The sequence below is a fragment of the Oryctolagus cuniculus genome, chromosome 21 (genome assembly GCF_051225735.1).
Source record: "Oryctolagus cuniculus isolate XC-2025 breed Fujian yellow rabbit chromosome 21, ASM5122573v1, whole genome shotgun sequence".
NCBI classification, from domain to species: Eukaryota; Metazoa; Chordata; class Mammalia; order Lagomorpha; family Leporidae; genus Oryctolagus; species Oryctolagus cuniculus.
In genome coordinates this window covers 29,087,941-29,096,792 of record NC_142887.1, presented here as the reverse complement: position 1 = coordinate 29,096,792, position 8,852 = coordinate 29,087,941, and positions in this window count along the sequence as shown.

Here is an 8,852-nt window from a genome sequence, read left to right as displayed (position 1 = left end):
TCATCCCATCCCCTGCTTCTATCTTCCATAGCCACAGCCAGAACAATATTTTAAAAATATGACTCTGGGCTGGCTAATCCTCCGCCTGTGGCACTGGCACCCCGGGTTCTAGTCCCGGTTGGGGTGCCGGCTCTGTCCCAGTCCAACTCTCTGCTGTGGCCCGGGAGTGCAGTGGAGGATGGCCCAAGTGCTTGAGCCCTGCACCCACATGGGAGACCAGGAGGAAGCACCTGGCTTCTGGCTTCGGATCAGTGGAGTGCGCTGGCTGTAGCAGCCATTTGGGGGGTGAACCAATGGAAGGAAGACCTTTCTCTCTGTCTCTCTCTGTCACTGTCTAACTCTGCCTGTCAAAAAAAAAAAAAAAATGTGACTCTGACCATGTTACCTGCTGCTTGCTTCAAGCCTGTGAGGACAGAACCCAGTCCTTAGCAGGCTTGAGAGGCACTGTTAGGCCACACCCCCCGCTTCCTCTTGCCCTTGCACCTGCTCTCCCCTCTCTGCAGGAACATCCATCCCTCTCCAGCCTGGTCCATTCAATGGTCACTTCCTTAGGGAGCCTCTTCTGGAACCCTTGACTAGGTCAGATGGCCCTGCGGTGGCTTCTCCCAGCACCTAGCACAGTCAGTTTCCCACTTATTCTTGTAGTTACTTGATTCTTGTCTGTAAGCCCTGCGTCACTCGATGTAAACTTCCTGAGGGCAGTGATTTTGCTTTGTTCTCTGCCTGAAACATGGATGGGTGGATGGATGAGTGGATGGATGGATGAGTGGATGAGGCGGGGAAGTGAGTATGAATAGATGAATGAATGAATGAATGAATGAAAGAATAGGTGGGTAGGTGGATGTGTGAAGGGACAAGTGGAGGATGGATGGATGGGTGGATGAGTGAATGCGTGGGTGAGTGGGTCAATGGATGGATGGACAAACGGGTTGTGGAAACAAGTATAGATGAAGGAATGAATAGATGGGTGGGTGGATGGATGGATGGATGGATGGGTGGATGGATGGATGGGTGGATGGGTGGATGGATGGATGGGTGGGTGGATGGATGGATGGATGGATGGGTGGATGGATGGATGGGTGGATGGGTGGATGGATGGATGGGTGGGTGGATGGATGGATGGATGGGTGGATGGATGGATGGGTGGATGGATGGATGGATGGGTGGATGGATGGATGGGTGGATGGTTGGGTGGATGGATGGATGGGTGGATGGTTGGATGGATGGATGGGTGGATGGTTGGATGGGTGGATGGATGGATGGATGGGTGGATGGATGGATGGGTGGATGGATGGATGGATGGGTGGATGGATGGATGGGTGGGTGGATGGATGGATGGATGGATGGGTGAATGGGTGGATGGATGGATGGGTGGATGGGTGGATGGATGGATGGATGGGTGGATGGATGGATGGGTGGATGGGTGGATGGATGGATGGATGGATGGGTGGGTGGATGGATGGGTGGATGGATGGATGGGTGGATGGATGGATGGATGGGTGGGTGGATGGGTGGATGGATGGATGGATGGGTGGATGGATGGATGGGTGGATGGATGGATGGATGGATGGGTGGATGGATGGATGGGTGGGTGGATGGATGGGTGAATGGGTGGGTGGATGGATGGATGGGTGGATGGATGGATGGATGGATGGGTGGATGGATGGGTGGATGGATGGATGGATGGGTGGATGGATGGGTGGGTGGATGAATAGATGGATGGGTGGATGGGTGAATGGGTGGGTGGATTGATGGGTGGATGGGTGGATGGATGGATGGTTGGATGGATGGATGGATGGGTGGATGGATGGATGGGTGGATGGATGGATGGGTGGGTGGATGGATGGATGGATGGGTGGGTGGATGGGTGGATGGGTGGGTGGGTGGGTGGATGGATGGGTGGATGGATGGGTGGATGGGTGGGTGGATGAATGGATGGATGGATGGGTGGATGGATGGGTGGGTGGATGGATGGATGGGTGGATGGATGGATGGGTGGGTGGATGGATGGATGGATGGGTGGGTGGATGGGTGGATGGGTGGGTGGGTGGGTGGATGGATGGGTGGATGGATGGGTGGATGGGTGGGTGGATGAATGGATGGATGGATGGGTGGATGGATGGGTGGGTGGATGGATGGATGGGTGGATGGATGGATGGATGGATGATGAATGAGTGTGTAAATGGATGCTCCCACTGTCCCCCTTATTTAGGTCTAATCATACCTCCCTCCAGTCTGTGACTGGTCAATCTTCCCCTTATTCTCTCGACATGTACCAAGCATCTCCAATGTGCCAGGAATATACCCAGGGTGCTGTGGGAACCCAAAGAGAGAGGGATTCCCATGCCCACGGAGCTTAGATAATACTGTTGGCTCTTTCCAACTCACTCTCTGCTGTGTGCCAGAGATCCCTGTAGGTTCTCTTCCCACGAGGTTCCCTCTCTTTCCTACTCCTCTCAGGCTTTCCAGATTCAATTAAGGTGTCTCCTCCTCCAGGAGGTCCTCCCTGATTGGTCAGCCGTGCCTCATCTCCCATCGTCAGAATTGCCCTGGAGCACTCTTGCTGGTGCCTGCTCATCAACCACTTTATCTTTTCCTTTTTTCTTTTTCCTGTGAGTCTCTTCCTGTCCCCTGGACTATAATGAGTAAGCTCCATGGGAACCGATACGAGGATTCACAGCTCACAGAAGAACCCAGGTGTGTCCAAATCCAAGGCCAAGATCCTCAACCAGCATCCAACAGCCCAGTGAGGCTGCTGCACCCGTGCCTGAACACAGGGTGGGGGGAATGGGGCCACCTGTTCTATTGTTGAAAGCCTGCCTGCCAAACACTTTATTCTCAACCTGCTGGAAATGAACCCATCCGAAACTGCTACCCAGTGACCCTGCGTGTGCCCCCAGAGCAAGCGAGTTCCCTCTTCCACATGGCAGCCTGTCAATAATTCACAGCCAGCTCTCGTGTCTCCCCGGCACCTGATCTTTTCCAGGGAGGAGCTGCAGAGCCAGGAGTGGGCTGACTTGGAACTGGAAAACCCAGGTTCAGCTGTTGCGGTGCATGGCCAGTGAGTTTCAAAAGCAAATTAAGTAGGTGATTTTGAAAAAGTAAGGACAGAAAAAAAAAAATCCCCAAGCCCTATCACCCTTGGTTCCTAAAAGAAAGGGCAGCCTGACACAGAAAAAAAAAAAAAAAAAAAAGTAGGGCAGACCATCTCAGAATTAATTTAGCCTTATGAAAACTCCTTACATTGTCCCTGTTTTCTTTCTATTTTATTTTATTTTTTTCGTTTTGCCACGTCCTGGTGCCGACTCTGTGGGGGACTGGCCCAGGTTCGAGAAAACACTCTGCTATAACCCCATTAAAGCAAATACTGTCCACCAGAAAAACCGGAACAGGGCACTGTAACATCAGGACGCGGTACTTGCCCTGTTTCGAGAGGGAAGGAAGGGCTGAAAGCATCTGGTACCGCGAGACCCTGGAGCTCAGGAAACCAGGCCGACTTCTCCCTGCCGGCACGGCTTCCTGTCCGGCTGCTGTCTCAGCCCAGAGAAGCCTGGGACCTCCAGGGGTAGCCTATGGCCACGCTGGGCAGCGTCTCGAGCAAGCAGATCCTCCTGGACTTCAGGAGGACTCTGCCAGCCCCAAGGCAGGAGGCCAGTGAGAAAGGGCTGGTTGGTGATGCGACAGCAACAGGGGCCAGCGCTGTGGCTTAGCAGATACAGCCACCGCCTGCAGCATTGGCATCCCTTATGGGTGCCGGTTCAATTCCTGGCTGCCCCATTTCTGATCCAGCTCCCTACTCATGCAGAAGAAGCAGTGGAAAATGGCCCTGCTAACATGGGAAAGCCATGGACGATGGGCCCAAGTCTTTGGCAGTGCCAGCATCCCATATGGGCGCCGGTTCAAGTCCTGGCTGCTCCACTTCCAATCCAGCTCCCTGTTAATGCAGCGTGAGTAGTGGAAAATGGCCCTGCTAACATGGGAAAGCCGTGGACGATGGCCCAAATCCTTGGGCCCTTGCACCTGCATGGGAGGCCTGGAAGAAGCTCCTGGCTCCTGGCTTCAGATCTGCCCAGCTCCAGCCATTGTGGCCATTTGGGGAGTTAACCAGTGATTGAGGACCTCTGTAACTCTGCCTTTTAAATAAATACATACATCTTAGGGGCCAGTGCTGGCCTGGATGTCTCTCCACGCACGCGTTCATCCGTTTGTTCATTACATTGAACACCTACCACACGCACGGCACCGTGCACGTGTTGAGAGGACAAAGAATGATTTGATCTCTACTCTCAAGGAGCTTTGGAAGGGCAGATGTTCATCCAAGGTGAAGGGGTAAGTCTGAACTTAGGAGCGTGGTAAGAGCTACGACGGAGGTACCTGTTGACACTCAGAGCGTGGTATAAGTCAGCGATGGTGGCAAGAATGGCCGAGCTGAGGCGGGAAGGGAGAGCAGGCGTTGCGCGGGGGAAGAAGGAGGCTTGGTGTGGGACCAGCATGCACTGCATGGAGCAGGGGAGAGCCTGCCATGGGAAAGGGGTGGAAGTGAAAGGAGAGGATGGAGGGGTTGGAGAGGCCAACTTGAAGGGATCGGGTCCTGTCCCTATTAAGTGAGACAGGAAGCCACTCGCTGCTGTGAGAGGTATTGAGCAAGAACGGTGGCACGAGGCCCGTATCACCACTTGGAGGCGGAGAGGAAACAGCAGTTGCTCTTGCAGGAATCAGACTGATGGTGGTGGTGGTGGTGACACTAACGATGATAGGATCAGCATCGCTGCTTGCGCGTGAGCTCGGGTTCGAGTCCTGGCTGCTCTGCTTCCAAGCCAGCTCCCCGCTAATGCTCCTGGGAAGGCAGCAGGTGATGGCCCAAGTGCCTGGGCTCCTGCACACCCACATGGGAGACCCAGATGGCGTTCCAGGCTCCTGGATTCAGGAGTGTATTGAGGGATTGAGCCAGCGGATGGAAGATCTTTCTCCCTGTCTCTGTCACTCTGCATTTTAAATACGTAAGTTTTTTTTTTTTTAATGATAAAAAAAATCAGGTGCTGGCTCTGTAGCAAAGCAAGTAAAGCTACTACTTGCAGTGCTGGCATCCCATATGGGCGCCGGTTCAAGTCCTGGCTGCTCCACTTTTGATCCAGCTCCCTGCTATGGCCTAGGAAAGCAGTAGAAGATGGCCCAAGTCCTTGGGCCCTTACACCCACATTGGAGACCCAGAAGAAGCTCCTGGCTCCTGACTTCGGATTGGCCCAGCTCCACCCATTGCTGCCAATTGGGGAGTGAACCAGTGGATGGAAGACCTCTCTCTCTCTCTCTCTCTTCGCCTCTCCTTCTCTCTCTGTGTAACTCTGACTTTCATATAAATAAATAAATAATTTAAAAAAAAAAAACAGAGCTAACATGACTGCACACCAGGTTCCCTGTGCTGTTTAAGCATTCTATGAATTCATTCATTCACTCTCACACATTCATTCATTCTATCCTCACACTGAACCCTACGAGGCCGGGTCCTGTTATTCCCTGTTTTAGAGTTAACAAACCTTAGGCACTGAGAGATGAAGGAATTCATCCAAGGGGCACACAGCAAGTGGGTGGTAGAGCTGGCGGGTAAGGGAGTGACCCCTGATCACTTAAAGAAATAACTTTCAAGTCACAGGACAGGAAAATGTCACCCTGGAGGAAGAGGCTGGGGACAACAACCAGGAATAACCATGATTTGTGATCTAGGCCTTTAACCCGTGAAGCATTTTTTTTTTTTAAAGATTTACTTATTTGAGAGGCACAGTTACAGACAGAGAGAGGGAGAGACAGCGAGAGGTCTTCCATCCTCTGGTTCACTCCCCAGATGGCCACAACGGCCAGAACTGAGCCAATCCAAAGCCAGGAGCTTCCTCCAGGTCTCCCACATGGGTGCAGGGGCCCAATTACTTGGGTGATCCTCTGCTGCTTTCCCAGGCGCATTAGCAGGGAGCTGGATCAGAAGTGGAGCAGCCGGGACTCGAACTAGTACCCATACGGGATGCACTTCAGGCAGAGACAGTCTACTACGCCACAGCGCCGGCCCCATCCCACATCATTCTACCTAGATAAGGGTCTTTCCAGCCTTTGGAATCCTGGTGGGGGTGGGGGGGAGAAGGGTTCTGGGAGTCTCAGGGCCGACCGTGGGGCTCCTGGAAGCAATCCCCTGTGGATATCAGGGGACGACTGTATACATTTGTTCATGGGAGAATGGTGACTGAGTGTGTGAGCCATGCAGAAGCTCATAAACCACAAACCAGCCTAGACAGTGGCTTGCATAAGGGGCTGTGTCCCACGGAGTCTACATCCTGACCACTGATGGAAACAGTATCCACTCTTCACTGAGACTCTGCCCAAACAGACACCCGTGGTGCACTGGGAGACAGATGCCCAGCTCCGGGAATGGGACAGGTCCCCAAACCAGGAGCTTCTCTGCTGTCCTCCCGCCCGCACACCCACCCTGTCTGGCTCCCAGCATTAGCTGGCATCTTCCGCTTCCTGTGGGAGGGAGCCACGGTGACAATGGTGGGGTGGGGTATACAGATCACCTCTTCTCTGGCAAGGGGAACTGCCCGCCCCAGCCCCGTTTCGCTTCTGCTGTGAGGTCAGACACATCCCGTGAGTGGGACCATCCGGGGAGCACGCCTGTGCTGGTGGCACCAACAGCCAGGACAGCCGGAACCAGCATGCGATTCTCATGGCTGTGCAGGGGACGCCAGCCCCCAGCCCTGCCCTCCCAACTTCCCAGCTTGGCAGGGCTGCTCCATCCATTTTGTCTTGTTTTAAAATTTATTTATTTATTTTGAAAGTTAGTGTTGCAGAGAGAGAGACAGAGAGACATAGAGAGACTTTCCATCCACTGGTTCACTCCCCAGATGGCTGCAATGGCCAGGGCTGGGCCAAGCTGAAGCCAGGAGCCAGGAGCTTCTTCCAGGTCTCCCATGTGGGTTCAGGGACCCAAGCACTTGCCCCGTCTTCTGCTGCTTCCCCAAGCGCATTAGCAGGGAGCTGGATTGGAAGTGGAGCAGCCAGATTTCAATGCTGATGTCGCAGATGGTGGCTTCACCTGCTACACCACAATGCTGTCCCTCTCCCACACACACCTTGCTTCTCCCCCTGCCCCCATCTCATCCTCTCTGAGGAGAGAAGCTTGGAGTTGGAGAAGGCAGCTGGGCTCTGGCTCCTCTGCCACGTGTGCTCAATACCTCACTTCCCTGAGACTCAGTTTCTCCCCTTGAGAAGTGGGGGTCCCATCACTTGCCCTGCTCAAACAAGGGGTACCCACTTCTCTGGGGTTCCACATGCAGGTCAGCTCTGGCTGATCTCTGCTCTCTGCTTCTTCCTCACCTTTCCCAAGCTTCGGATTAGCTGGTGCTGTACCAGGTTCTTGGCGCACCTCCTTCCTGGGCACACTTGAAAGTGAACTCTCCGGGGTGAAGGGCATTGTGGTACCATGGGTGAGGCCACCACTCGGGGTGCCCGCGTGTTGCGTGGGAGGGCTGGTTGGAGTCCCAGCTACTCAGCTGCCAATCAGCTTCCTGCTAATGAGTCTGGGAAGCAGCAGGTGATGGTTGAAGCACTTGAGTTCCTGCACCCATGTGGGAGACCCAGATGGAGTTCCTGGCCCCTGGCTTTAGTCTGTCCCAGTTCTGGCTGTTGTAGCCATCTGGGGAGTGAACCAGCAGATGGAAGACCTCTCTCTCTCTTTCTCTCTCTCTCTCTCTCTCAACTCTGGCCTCCATCAGGGGGAGCAGTTACATCTCTGCTTTAAAGGTACAGAGCAGAGCCAGTGCTGTGGTGTAATGGGTAAAGCAGCAGCCTGTAGCGCCAGTATCCCATAGCGGTGCCAGTTCAAGTCCCGGCTGCTCCACTTCTGATCCAGCTCCCTGCTCATGGCTTGGGAAAAGCAGCAGAAGATGGCCCAGGCGCTTGGGCCTGGAAGAAGCTCCTGGCTCCTGGCTTCAGCCTGGCCCAGTGCTGGCCATTGTGGCCATCTAGGGAGTGAACCAGTGGATGGAAGAGCTCTCTTTCTCTTTTTCTCTGTAGCTCTTTCAAAGGAAGGAAGGTCAGAGCACCCTGTGTAGGCCACCAGGCACTGTTGGGAGGCTGGTCACCCGGGGTCCTCACCAGGACCCCTGGAACGAGGCTGCTGGGGAAAGCCGGAGTTCGAGTGAGGTGAACGGACCTGCTCGGGGCCACACAGGGGGTTGGCACCAACGTCAGACAGGAACCACTGGTGACTCCTTCTCCGAATGTTTTCACAACCCTTATCTCCCAAGTCCTCCCGCTCCGCTCTGCCTTCTGCCTCTCACCTCCCAGTTACGCAATGCGGACCAGATGGAGACCCAGGCGGGGTGGGGGAGGGGTGGTTCCGCAGGGCCACTGGTGAGAAAGAGCAGCAGCCAGACCTCGGCTCCTAGAGGAGAAAGAGGGTCCGGGCCCTGGCTGTCCTGCCCGAGGTGTCCAGGTGTCGAGCTTGGGTGTGTGTGGAGCCCATTGTTCTACCCAGATCCCCGGGCCAGGAAGAGCAAAGCGCGACAGGCGAGCAGGCTCCCCCCACCCCACCCTACCCCCTGCAGCTGGCGTGACCCCAAGGTAAAGGCTGGCTCAGGGCTCCCCGACAATGGGCCATTTGTCTGGGAAATCGGTTGTTGGAAAGTGCAGGCTGGGAGAGGCAGGTGCTGAGATCTCTCTCTCTCTCTCTCTCTCTCGTCTTCTCTGCTTGTGGTGCCAAGGCCCCTCCAGCCCCACTCTCCTGAGCCCATCCTGCTCACCTGGCGGGAGAAGCCGTCAGACCCCAGCCCCAATGTCCCTTCCCCCACCGTGTTCCCTGACTCCCC